Source organism: Acartia tonsa, chromosome 2, assembly GCF_053477335.1.
Source record: "Acartia tonsa isolate MP-2025a chromosome 2, ASM5347733v1, whole genome shotgun sequence".
Taxonomy (NCBI): Eukaryota; Metazoa; Arthropoda; class Copepoda; order Calanoida; family Acartiidae; genus Acartia; species Acartia tonsa.
This window is the reverse complement of record NC_137261.1, coordinates 60,587,925-60,602,220: the sequence shown is the minus strand read 5'-3', so window position 1 is coordinate 60,602,220 and position 14,296 is coordinate 60,587,925. Positions and strand designations below refer to the sequence as shown.

General features: G+C 30.4%; 3 long non-coding RNA genes across 4 annotated transcripts; 2 read left to right on the top strand and 1 right to left on the bottom strand.

Moving 5' to 3' along the window:
* Positions 1–1,050: 1,050 nt before the first annotated feature.
* LOC145312275 (uncharacterized) lies at positions 1,051–10,679 on the bottom strand. The gene is made up of 3 exons (XR_013876978.1): positions 10,567–10,679; positions 3,175–3,294; positions 1,051–1,696 (listed from the first exon to the last, which is right to left on the bottom strand). It is a non-coding gene; the product is annotated as an uncharacterized LOC145312275 (long non-coding RNA).
* Positions 1,847–7,616, top strand: LOC145312273 (uncharacterized). 2 transcript variants are annotated; one of them, XR_013876976.1, is made up of 11 exons: positions 1,847–2,067; positions 2,476–2,569; positions 2,912–2,994; positions 3,205–3,255; positions 3,823–3,913; positions 4,429–4,494; positions 4,908–5,024; positions 5,331–5,397; positions 5,850–5,927; positions 6,944–7,062; positions 7,573–7,616. It is a non-coding gene; the product is annotated as an uncharacterized LOC145312273 (long non-coding RNA). The 2 variants fall into 2 exon arrangements; XR_013876975.1 differs by lacking the exon at positions 7,573–7,616 and having other exon boundaries at positions 1,849–2,067; positions 6,944–7,556.
* LOC145312274 (uncharacterized) lies at positions 7,644–13,092 on the top strand. Its single transcript, XR_013876977.1, has 5 exons — positions 7,644–8,371; positions 10,590–10,674; positions 11,068–11,116; positions 12,340–12,389; positions 13,048–13,092. It is a non-coding gene; the product is annotated as an uncharacterized LOC145312274 (long non-coding RNA).
* Positions 13,093–14,296: the final 1,204 nt, after the last annotated feature.

Here is a 14,296-nt window from a genome sequence, read left to right as displayed (position 1 = left end):
ACGAGGATACAATAAGCTTGTGCGGAGGGGAGGGGGTTATAAAATTTATGGGGTGGTATTAAGATATTTAGATAAATATTGAGATTTCGTTATCTTTATGGTTATAAACATTAATTTAAATGGTAGGTTGTAAGATTTATGCGGTAAATATTTGGTAAGAAAATTGACAAGAAGTTTTCATCTGCCGAAAATAGATGTAGAGAAACCGTTGGCCAAATATTTGAAGATTTATGTTAGCAATCAAGGAGGACTAGAAATTTGGATTACAGGATGGAAATAAGTTAACCGTTATTGAATATTTGTTTGCAAAAATGTTCTATAAAGCTTAGATTAGAAAAAAAAATCTTAATGGTATGGAATTTATCTTGTATGTAAATATTGGATCGATTTTAACATGGAATTATAAACGGTTTAAAGGTATGAATAATAGAGCTTGGATTCCTTAGAGGAGATCGGTGAGAATTGCGTGTTCTATAATGCTTAGTATTTAATAAAAATAGGTAATAATGCGATTAATGAAATTATTAGGTAAGAATAGAAGGTTTAACTTTTATTTTGTAGAATTATAAGTTAAAAATGCTTCATAATACTTAACAATGAGATTAATATACAGGTGAGAAGTTAATTCGAACTGTTCGTTACTTTGATAAAATAAATAAATGAGCGTTTGAAGGTTTAATGCAAAGCGTGTTTTATATTGCTTAGTAAAAAAAATAAAGATTAGGTCAGAGATTTTATTTAACGAAAAAAAAATAAAAAAAAGCAGTGTTACAATTAAATAGATAGATAATAAGATGATTAAAGGTTTAATTTCACGTATATATATATAAAAAGAATATTATTAGGTACGAAGGAGAAAATTATTTGCTAGACGCGAAAACATGTTTATGTATATCAGAAAAGGTTAAGTGTGTTCTATACAGCTTAGGCTAAATTAGAATGGGTCGATTTTAGTATGGGGGGGTATGTACACAGTGATTGTTAAAACTATATTATACAATAATTAGGGTGGATCGATTTCGAGGTTAGACTAATTATACTTATTAGGAGGGGTTAATTATAAATTGATGCTTAGGACTTAAGTTAATTAATCAATTAATATGGCGGGTATTAAGGAATGTAATTCGATAGAAATGTTCATAGATGCATTGAAATATTAAAGTGTGTAGTATATAGCTTAGATTCACTCATATGATTAGTTTGAATTGGTTGGAATCGATAAAGGTTTAATAAAGAAAAATATAACAGAAATAATGTACAATAATTATATTAATAAATACACAAACAAAATTGTAATTTAAAGAGTATCATTTGTCGTATTTCTAAAAAATGTGTCGCTATAAAGATTTATGTCAAATCCGAATTTTTTACGTTCTGAAATAGACATAGCATCAAAAAATATGTAAAATACATAATAAAAATAAGGTAGATGGTTTCGGAGGATGAAATTAAGCACTCTAGGTGCAAAGTTTATTGAAGGGTTTAGTTGCTTATAGATAATAGCGGCATTACATAAATTAGCAATAAAAATGAGGTCTTTATGTTTTATAATGATCTCTAGATTAGGTTTTAAGATTCTATCTCTAAAAAGATCTTTTTCAGTTGGCGTAAGGTGTTTAAATTTTAATAAGGATCTGTCTATTATTTCGTCCACGTTCAATATATTGTTTCTGATGGTGCTGGATATGTTATACATCTGAAACAAAAAAAAGAATTATGCATGATTTTTTCTTACCATTTTAATAATGCTATTTTCCATTGGAATTCTTTTACAATGACGTGTAGATTTTAAGAAAAGTTTTTGCACTATGGCTACGAGAATAACTACTAATCCTACAGCTGAAATATCAATTAATATGCCTACGTAATTATCTTCAACATATTCAGGAAATGTCAGATTATTTTTAACTTTATCTCCTTTTTTTCTTAAATAATCTGTCATGTAATCTATTCTATTGTGAGAAAATGTAGATTCCTCGACATCTATTGCTGAGTTACGCTTGAAGGATACTAAACCAATCTCCATGTCTATGAATGATAAATTACCATCAAAAGTTATGTGTGCAGGTAAGTCTGATTGAGCTAAATCAACATTTATTTGATTATTTATAGCATTAATAGTTAATTGGCTGGCTTTATGTAGCAAAACTCCTTCATTTGTTGGTGTAAAGGTAATTAATGGGTTATATTGAAATTCACAAAATTTTAATGTATCATTAAAATTTTCTGAGTTTAAGGCTGTTAGACATTTATTAAGATTAATCCTTTGTTTATAAGATAAAGATTTATCTGATGGCTTAATATATTTATGTATTGAAGGATCAAAAAGATAACCTTCTTCTAAACCAAAATTATTATAATATACAGGAAGTAGTTTGTTTCCTGTTTTTTGGTTGTGATATTCAATCTTTTTAATATAATACGTAGGTATACCATCCTTAATAAATGAATCAATTATTTTAATGTCTGTTTTAGGTGTGTTGTATTCAAAAGTCGAGATGGCAGAGGCCAAGCGATCTGTGATTATGTTTTGTTTGGCTTGTTTAATGGCCTCATAATGTGAGTCCAGGTTAGTAAATAAATAACTTAGTGTTTCTTGTATAAATCGAAATTGGATAATAATTGATGAAAAGGATTGATGGTTGGCTTTAAAAGCGTCCCAAGTAGTATATTTATCAAATGTTACTTTTGTGACCGCATTTAAATAGTTTAATGCATTAAGGGTATCATTTAAAAATTTCTCAGATACTTCAAATTTACCAGATTGGTGATAAGGCGATGGAACCTCTTGTGTGTAATATTGCTGTAATTCAGTAAATTTTTTGTTTATTTCCATAATTTTTTGTATCTGAGTATTTACCAATGATAAATGTACATAATACTCATTTGTTATTAGCGTGTTATATTGTAGGTCGTTACTTGCAGGCAATGGGAATTTTGTATTTGCTTGATCATAAATACTGAATACTGTTGTATTAATTTTGTTAATATCAGGTAATTTACATTCAAGTTTTATAATTGTTTCAAATTTATAATCATACATATTAGTAGTAATAGTGTCGATTAAGAAAAATTGCAAAGAAAATATTGACGATGGAAGGATTAATATTAATAGATATTTTAATAGCATTATGAATCAAAAATCTTAATATCAACTTTTGAATTAAAATTTACCTTTTTATTCTGATTTTGTGCTTTTTTAAGGGCTGATCTTGTTACAATCTGTTTGTCTTCGTCGTTGTGGTCTTCAGGTAGGTCAACGGGCTCTATGGGGACAACTCCGTTCTCAAGTTCCTTAACAATTGCAATTTCGTCGTCAATAATTTCCTCAGGTGTGTTAAATATTTCTTCAAGAACTATATTATCTGATGATAAAAGATTATCTAATTCTTCTTTATTTATATCCTCATACTGTTTTAGGCAAATATTTTTAACAGAAGGGGGGAGGGGGTCAAATAGGGGGTCTGAAGGAATGTATTTTTTTATCTCATTCCTGTTTCTTCTTAATTGTTTATTATTTAAATTAGATATAGCTTTTACTACTACAGCTTTTTCGGGGAGTTGTACAATAACAAAGGGTGTTTGATAATAAGTTGTTTTTAACGGTCGTGTATTACCTAAGATTTTGGATTGATCTTTTACAAATACAATGTCTCCAATTTTATAATCTCTGGTGATTCTATTTTTATTTTTGTATGTTGTTCTATCTACATTAACTTTTTCAATTTTTAATTGTGCTTCTTTCCATATTTTTTGTAGAAAGTTATGTTTTTCTTTTATTTGGTCAATGTGGATATGAGCATTTGGATGTATTTTAGGTAGGTTGTCTGATAGAAGCGGATTTTCTGACAAATGTACACCTGGTCCGAAGATAAGTTCAGCTGGAGAGTAGCCTGTTTTGTGAATTTTTGAGGTATTATGCAATAGACTGACAGAGCAGCAGAGGAAACTCCAATTGAATGATGGACTAATTGCCAAGACTTTTTTGAAATATGTTTTAAACAACCCCACGTATCTTTCTATCCCTCCATGGCTAAATCCTGAGAAGGCTGAGGAATAAAACATTCTACATTTTAAGAAAGCTAAAGTTGAGATTGTCTTTTTTGATACAAAGAATGGGGCGTTGTCAGCAAGTATGCTTTTTGGGTGCCAAAATTGAAATATGTAATTTTGAAAAATATGTAAGAATTCCTCGCTTGTCTTATTGACTACGGGGAAGCAATTAATGAAATTTGTAGCTGGACATTTTACGATCAGTATATGCACAAAACCACTACTACTAGGAAGACTTTCTATTAGGTCCATGTGTAAAATTTCACCTGCCTGGTCACTGATTGGATAGAATCCTAATTTTTCATTTTTAGAGTACTGATTTACAAGCTGACATGCATAACAAGTTTTTGTAAATTTATCAACATATTCTTTTAGGCGAGGATGAAAATAATTTTGGAGATTAAGAATCATTTTATCTTTGCCAGAATGGTTCGTAGCCAGGTGAGCAGAAGCTATATATGCATATAATAGCTTAGAAGGAATATAGAGTTTTGGAATGTCATCTTTGTCAATGTAATATAAAAGTGCATTTCTAATTTTGTATTTATTATTGTTATGTACATAAGTGTCTTCCGTTAATGCTTGGATGTAAATGTCTTTGTATTCTAATTTTTGTTCATCAATAATTCTTTGAGTGGTAAGAATTTTTTCTAAATCTTTCAATGGTTGAAAGATTGAAGTTAAATTTTCAATTATTTTATTGTATGAAAGACTAGAGCCTAAGACTTTTTTGCTGAGTTTTGTCTCTTTAAAATCTTTTTCAAATTTTTCTCTAGAGATTTGAGATAAGAGGTTAATATGTGCTTCAGGAATGGAGTATGCTGTAATGTTGTTGACTGATAATGATTTTTCAGGTTTTGGATCTTTGTACTCAACAAACTGTGGATGTTGTACTACCCATTTGGCCCAGTCGCCAATGGACATCTCCTCAGCAGGCATATTGTCATCTAAGCTGTCCTTCACATACAGAGGTAATTGAATTTTTACTCTTTCATGTTTTGGAACTTGAAATTTTCTGCTTAGATAATCTGCTGGGTTGTTTTTTGAACTTAAAAATGCAAGTGTGACAGTTTTATGGTCATGTTTAATAATTAATCCCCATCGTTTCATTTTTCTACATGATTTTGTGACTCCTTCATTATACATCCAGAGGACTGTTTTATTATCACATAATGCTAGAGTTGGGTCGAAGCCTCGAAGGTGCTCCGTAGCATGTAAGGCATCTAGAAGTGCATTAAGTTCTAAAGTATATATAGCATTACTTTCTACTGTTTCAGGTATAGACTTTGTGTGATAACAGATAATTTCAAAAGTTCCTCTGTGTTTGCTGAGCTGATATTCTGGGTAAGAAATATTTATTGCTGGTCTTACAATTAGAGTGTCTTTTGATTCATAAAGTAGAAAAATGAGGGGTGCTGCACTTTTAAGTTTAGGTGCATTAAAGATAATTTGTTTTTGGTTATTGAATTTATCTGTTGAGTTTATTATTATTACTGATTTGTATAGTACACGTGCTAGAGCATCAAAAACATTTAAATCTTTGTCTATGGAAATATCTCCGTTTTCCATATTTTTAATGAAATCTTTCATCATATGACGGTTTGACATGTATGTGTTTTCTAATATCTGCGGGTGGAGGATGTGGTCCCTAATATAGGTCACCATTTTCTTACAAATTGTATTGAATTCTGTAGGGCAATTTGAGACTTTTAGTAATAACTTGAGACTATGACTAAAAGAGTTATTTACATCTTCACCATATCCTAAAGTTTTATCTAATAGATATTCATGTTTAGGTGGTTGAGATGTTTTTAAGTCTGCCATGAATGCTTTGTGAGATTGGTCTGCTCTTGGATAAAAGATAGGTTTATAAGGTAATTTTAAATCATAAATTATTCTGTGTGTTTTATCGTCCATGTTGATGTATTCTGGGACTTTTAATTTTGGGAATTTTGCTGGAATAATTTGTGCTAGGACGCAGCTATACTGAGAACCTGATGCGCTGGCGGCATCTGTCATAAGAATTTTGGGAACTCCAGGTTGTACAATTTTTGAGTACAATGGAGCTGATGATAAGGTTTTATTTAAATCCATAATTACTTTTTTATGTGAATCTTTCATAATGAATTTTGTTTTATCGCTTGTGAGTACTGTTATGTGTTTTATGTCTTTAAATACGTCAAATCCACAAACTGTTCTGAAGGAATTTAACATACCTAAATATGATTGCAGACATTCTTTAGATTTTGGCATGGGTGCTTGCAACACTTTTTCGACCCTTTTGGGGTCGGCTTGTATAAAGTTGTTGCACACATACCATCCCAAAATGTTGATTTTGCTTTTACAAAAGGATGCTTTTTCTATGGAGATTTTACATTTGTGAAAAGCTAAGCGAGAAACTAATTTTTCTATGCATTGGAAATGAAATTTAACACTTTCCTCATAAGTATCTTTTGCAGGTGTGAAGACAACAATGTCGTCGTAGTAGGTGTCACAGAAATCCAGGTAATCTGGCAACATGAGAGGATAACCATTGTCATCAAAGATTATTGTATTATTTTTATCTCTACTAGGAACATGATTAATGATCATATCTGTGAAACGAGCCAATATAGATGGAGAGCTGGCCAATCCTGTGCATAGTGAATTCATTTGATAGGCTCCAATTTGTGTTGCGAATTGGGTGTACTTGCGGCAGTCTGGATGTATGCTTATGGAATTAAATGCATTTTTTAGGTCTATGACACTGTAAAAGGAAGCATCTCTTAATTTATTAAGGATTGAGCTAACCGTAGGTATGAGTGGAGGCTCTATGGTTATAAGCTCGTTAAGTAGTTTGTAATTGACAACTAATCTTGCTGTCTGAGCTTTATTTGATTTTGCAATTAAGAAACAAGGACTGGCAAACTGACTGAGTTCCGAACCTGATGTGCTGGCTTTGCTGACAATGCCAAGTTTTTCAAGAATTCGAAGAATTTCTCTTAACTGTGCCAGTTCCATTGGAGCCAGGTAATAACATTTTCTGGTTTTTGGAAGAGAGACATGTGGTTTAAGTGTAATTTTATAAAAACCAAGAGTGTCGCTGATTTTACCTGCGTCCAGAGAGTGTAGTGAGATTATTTGTGGATATTTATCAATAAAAATGTCTTTTATATATGGCCAGTGTTCAGCATCATAATTGTTTTCTAATATAATGTCTGATGCATTTTCGTAATAATTTGAAGGAATTGAAAAACCTGAGGGTTGTAAGTCTTCAGGTACAATATCTTTAGTGTTTGGCTTAAAGCCTAATTGTATTGTTTCATTATCATCAAGGAAAGAATCTTCCTGTTCTTTAGTTAATGTAATAGGTGATTCCTCTACCCTATCCCTTTCTTCTGACAAGCTATATTTTGGATCTTTAACGTCATTATTAATTGCATCTGGGTTACCTATAAAATCTTCTGCAAAGTTAAAATCTAAATTAAAAATATTTTGATCTATGTTTGCGGTCTTAGTTTTATCATCTATATTTTTTAGAAGAGTGATTTCACCTATTGGAGTGATTGAACTGTCAAGGAAAGAAACTTCATGCAGTAAGTTAATTTTATTCTCAATGTAAGAATTTATGGAAATATGATTTATAACAGTAAGTTCCTGGCTTTGTTCAATAAAATCTACATATCCCTGGATTGCGCCATTATAAGTCATAGGTCCTACATTTTGAACTTTTGCTATTACAGACATTTTATTTCTGTATCTTTGAACAAAACTAGTTGAAGGAAAAATTTTAATATTATAATGCTGAGAGTAAGGAATGTGGTCCTGACTTATAATCACGTGATCGTTTTCTAAAAATTTTGAAGCTGGGGATAATTGAAAATAGATTTCTGTTATTTCTTTAGGTTTAAAATCATTAAGAAAAGCATGAGCTAAATTTAAATTTTCATCAGTATCAAAGTAGCTAGGAATTTCTTGTTCTAAATCATTTGATTTGTATACTATTGGTTGCATATAATTATCGGCTTTAAGACTTTTAATAATTAAGTTTAAATTAAGAAAATCTGTTAATGATAAAATAACTGGGTGTTTGCATTGAAATCTATCTTGGAATTTAACAATGTACAGTTTAATAATTTGTGGCTTATCTTTATAATCAAATTTAACTTTAAAATCGATCGTTCCTAATAAAGGTATTTTGTGACCCGTGTAAGACTTTAAACTAATATTTGTAGGTTGAATCATGTCATCCCATTCATCATCATCAAAGTATGGAAACAAATCTTTTAAATAAGAAAAAGAACAAATAGATAAATCAGCACCTGTATCCAGCATAGAGGTACATGATCTATAGTCATTATTAGTTAGATGTATTAACATTGGTATATATAGTTTCCGTCCATATGTAGGTTTTAGATCCATAAAAATAAGTTGGTGCTTGTCAGATTTTAGGGTGTTTAAAGAAATCACATTTAGTTGCTATTGTGATTTAATTCGATTTCTATATTCTTGATTCACTACTCTCATATCATAATCCCTGTGTTTTCCTTCCCTTTTGGCTTGAATAAAAGCGGGTCTGCGAAAACATAAGTGTTCAGGGTGGAGAAGTTTCATTTCATTTTTTGTTGCTTTAAGGCAGATGGTGCAAGGTACATTTGTTGGTGGCTGAACTTTTAATTTACCATTATCTAAACGCATTTGTCTGCATCTAGTTGATTCATGCCCAGAATCACCGCATAGAGGGCAATTAATTTTATTTTTATATTCTTCTACAGGTTTATTGTGGTGATATTTGTGAGAACCAAAATTATCGAAGAATTGGTCTCTAAGACGTTTAGAAAAATTTTGCGGATTATATTGGCCATTTTTATATTGGTTATGAGGCTGTTTACTATAGCTAGCATTGTTTATATTATTATTATTTTTATAATTATTATTATTCCTGTAATTATTAATGTTATTTCTGTTGCTATTATTATTTCTTTGGTAACTTTGACCAGGATTATATTGTGGCTTTCTATTTATATAAGAAGATTGATTATTATAATGATTTTTATTATTATTATTGGAGTTATTTGAATAATTTCTAGAGTATTGGGGCGTCCCGCCAATATCTAATGAATTTATATAGCTCCTGTTATAATTAGAGAAATTGGATCCATTATTATAAAATATATAATTATCTTCTATATCGAGATTATTGATGAAGTGCCTATTATTTCTATAATTATTATAGCTAGATTTTGCGTGATTATTATTATTATACGTAGATCTACGATTTTCATCAAAATTTAAAGCATTTACAGAGTGTCTAGGTGTATTGTATTTGCTGTAATGTATAGACTTCATTGGTTTGCTAGCATAAAGTTTTTCTAATTCTAGATCTATGAGGTCAGAATAAACTTTTAATGAAGTACTAAATTCAGCAAAAGATGCGTTACGGCCGTAGTAAGCATTGCACTCTTTTTCAGCTTTAAGTACGTACTCTGAGCATTGGCGGGGCAATGCTTTCTTTAAAGCACTTATGACTTCAGCATTAAAGCATGAATTTCTGGAGGTTTCATCATGAATAAGTGCCGCACGGTTCCCTAATTCAAGAATGTCTGATTCAATACTTGATAAAGTTGAATTAGGGGGAGGATTATATTGTAATAATTTATCTCTAGCTTGGAATGGATTTATGCGAGTATCATATTTTTTTAATAGGTTTGAATAGATATCGCTAATAGGCAATTTTGAGCTTATTTGATCAGATATAAACTGATAAGGTTCATTTGTAAAACTTTTTTGTAAGAATCTTTTAAATTCAGCCTCTGATAAACACATGTCCTCCTGAAACTCGTTAAGATTTGTTAAGTGTTCAGCAATGGAAGGAGAGGAAGGACTTTTAGTGTTGAATTGTTTTTTTGGAAATAGATTATGAGCTAAGTTTCTTTTATACTCATCATGAGTTAAGATGTCTGTAGGAGAATATTTTGAAGGGGCCACTATAGTTTCCATGGTTGTAAATTTTTTATCCGCTGTATAATTTTTTATTAAGTGATCTAATTTTAATTTTTCTTCTCTGATTTCTTTTTCAATGCGTTTTTTATTTTGTTGTAAATGTTCTTGATAATCATTACTTATGTCTTCTATATCAAGATTTGGAGCAGGAATGTCAGATTTTTTACTCAAAGCAATTGAAGTGCTAGCTAGGTTTAAAAGTAATCGACCGATAGGGTCTTGTAATGTTTTTGCCACATTTTCAGTAATTAGATTATTATGATGATCATCATTTATTAAATTATTATCTGTATTTTGAGATTCCATTATGATTGACCCCGCCTGTGACGTAGGTCTCGAGGGGGATTTTTCGCTTCTTTTAAAGATGCTTGTCATATTTTGACTTAATTAGTTTTATAATATTTTCAAAAGTTGAGAAAAATTGATTTATAAATTCAGCAAAACTTTTTAACAATTGTATATTAAAAATAGATAAAGCTACTAAACCTAATAAGGATACGAAAATAATAAAAGATAAGGCAATACACTTACCTAAAATTTTGAATGTTTTTCAGGTAGAAGACCAAAGATCGCTGTATTGACGGGACTCTTCTCTGTTGATGTTGTGGTGTTATATACCGGATCCGTCAGAAATCACAGGTCTCCTTAATATTATTAAGAGTTATTATCACAGAAAGTTTTTCACAGCAATTTAGAAATACTTATTAATGGTGTAGAATACACAATCCGATAGGAAAAGAATTCGAGAACTATGAAAAAAAGTTGGAAAAGAGTTTATTAGTAGCAAATTAAAGTTATAATGTCAATTAGAATAAAAATAAGAGGTATCCTTTGAGTTATATCTAAAAAAATAGCAAAATTTTCAAGTGCTTTATCAGATTTTAAATTGTCTAATTCAAGTTTATAAACTAAATTATTGGCTGTTATTTTAGTGTCAATTGACGCAATTAAAAATAGTAATATGATAGTATAGAGAAGTTGTTTTGTCTTGTACAAGATATAGATTGTCAAAAATATTAAGTATATATCAAGGAAGTCAATGTTCTTGGTAAAATGCTATGGGTTCGTATAGAAAAATAAGGTAAGAGAACTTAATTAAAAATTTTCTTAATAATTCTTATCTATCTAAGATTCAAAAGGACGGTCGCACCACCTGTAGGAGTGATGATAGCGTTTACCGCTATTCTATACCTTGCGTTATCAAAAGAGCAGATTTTAACCTATCTATCCTTTGAAATTAGAAGACGTACGTATCAGCCTTCCTAACCTGCAAAGCAATCCTTTAAATGTTGGTTCAGTAAGTAGTTAATCCTAGTCCCGACTCTCAAGGAAACCCAATTCTAACCGATAAGGTTCTCCCTTTCTTAACGGCTTGCCACTAATTCCCTTGACAGTGTTTTATTCGAGCTAGGTAAATTATAGAGTAGTTTTCAAAACGAGTTTTACCAATTAATAACTAATTCCTTATTATTTTATAATTTTATTTTACAAGACTTATTTAAACACAAAACAATCACAAAATATTAATTAGATTTTAATTGAATTACAAGATCTCAAGATTTAATGATATTAGATTTATATAAATGGTGGAATAATACTTATGGACTAATTTTACAAGACAAAACAATTCAAGATTTAATAATATTGGATATATAATAGGTGGAGTTATACTTATGACTTAAAGGACAAGACAGTACAATCTAAATTCAAAATAGTTGCAATAATTTAGAATTAAACCAAACAAAATTGTATACAAAACTTATTTAACACAAAGAATTATCAATTAATGAATACTTAATTACAGACGTGATAGGTATGCCTATCTCAATGGATTATTAATTATTTAAGTATTAATTACTATTCAAAGTTATTTCTTTATTTTAAAATGATAATCAATCAATAGCGTCGGACTTTTAATGAGGCTTTTAAAACAAATCTGTTACTTAATGCTTAGTTTAAAATTTAAAATTAAATAACCAATTAATGGTGTTAATGTTATCTGAGGCTTTAAATAAATGTTACTTCAAACTTTGGCTTAGGATTTAAATTGTTAAATCAATCAATGATGTTAAATGTTTATTGAGGCTTTAAACAAATGTTACTTAAAACTTTGGTTTAGGATTTTAAATTAAAATCAACCAATAGTGTTAGAATTACTAAGGCCTTAAATAAATGTTACCTAAACTTTAGTTTCGGATTTTTAAGATTAAAATCAACCAATAGTGTTAGAATTACAGAGGCTTTAATTAATATTACTTAAACCTTTGGCTTAATGAAATTGTTATCAAATGTCAATTATTTCAGGTAGTCAAATTCAACCACTGGTGTTTGGAATATCCTTGGATATGATTAAGGTAATTTAACCAAAGTTTTTGTAGTAAAACTTACTGGATTTCTATAGATCTGGAATTAATTTTCTATGGACTATGTTCTACAAGTGAGATGCTTTAAGTTTGATGGTTGTAAGAAGAGTGAGGAATTTCCAGAAATCCCTTCCTTTTATACTTTTGGGGACGCTTGTTGCGCCCCCTAGACGTCTGGTTTTAACCATAATTAATGGCCATCTTGGCTATCTGTTGCTATGATTGTCACATATCAGACGTCTAAGCTTTTGTGGTTGTTGGTTTTAGACGTCTAAATCACTGATATTTTCACTTTCTAACATGGTGAAATTTGGTATACTAGACGTCTAGTTTTTGATCTGTGGATAACTGTTTATTGGGGTTGTCACTTTTTAGGGTAAAACTTTCCCTTTTTTCACTTTCTTTCTGTCTTAACAAGTGTATGAGTCACCGGGTTATGAACCCTGGTGTGTGACAAGTTCATTGACTGCTTAAAACAATCTCATTCTGACAACCATTCTTCCACCAAAGGCCTGTAATATTTTAAGTTTGATTATAAAGGAAAAGGTTGTGGTTTTTAAATTTAAAGATGTGATAAAAAAAACGAATAAATAATTTGTTGATTTTGAACTTTTTTATCCTTGTTACAATATTAAACATTTTTTTTTAGGATACTACTTGGATGTTGCATTTTGAACAAGGACAAGCTATGTTATAAGGTAAGTGTTTTAAAGCTTACTTTTTACATATTAATTCAGGGAAAAGGGAATGGATATAATATACGTTGAAATTTTATCCTCAATTTAGTTTGTTCCTTTAATCCTCATTTATTGGTCAGTTCTGTCATCCAGTAGGAGGAAAGAGGATGGGGTAAAGTGGTTGGATATCGTTATTTTAGCCATCCGAGCAATAATACATCTATATATTTGGCAGATAAAAGCTTCCCTGAAATGCAAAACCGAATTAGGCCACTTTCTTTTTACAATCTTTACTCATGGCTCGTTATAAATTTAGGATATTTCTTTTTTAAATACTAGCGGCTTCGCCCCTAGCCTCTAGGGGCTTTGCCCCAAGAGGTTTGATCAAACCAATTTTTCGTATTTTAGATTGAAAATAAAAAAGAAAAAAAAATTTTTTGGGAAGGGGGGAATTTTTTTTTTTTTGGGGGGGGGGGGTTAGTCGACCCCACTATTTTAATTTTAGTTTTAAAAAGAAAATTTTTTTTTTGAGGTTTTTTTTTCATTTTTGGGGGGGTTGGGGGTGTCCCACCCGCCGAGAAAATAGTTATAAACCTTCCCGGGACCTATGAGAAGCTACCCTGTAAAGGAGAACCCGATCGGTTCAGCGGTTAGCGAGATCCTTCGCTACAAACAAACAGACAAACAAACAGACAAACAAACAGACAAACAAACAGACAAACAAACAGACAAACAAACAGACAAGCAAACACACACACAAACAGACAGACATCGTTCTACTTTGTATTATAGATAAGGCTTTGTTATAATATCATGCACCTGACATAGCAGAAACTTTTTAATACCATATTATGTTTCAATTAATCTCTGAAATTACATGATACTGGTGCTATTTCCTTTCATTAAATTGTCAAATTGTATTAAATTTATGCAATATATACATATCTAGAATATGGATAGACAGATAGATAGATAGGTTATAATATTTCTATCGCTTATGACATTGCACCTTGATGTCCTAGGAAACATTTCTCCAAAAATCAGATGAATAGGATAATTATATAATACAAAGAAAGAGTGTTTGTGAAAATGTTAAAAAATCAACTGTTTAAAATCGACGTAAAAACTTTCTGGTAATGATAATAGAGTTGCTTCGCTTCTTAAATCGTACCTAAATGTTTTAGGAATCACCATGCGAAGTTTAGATCGATTCCAACACGT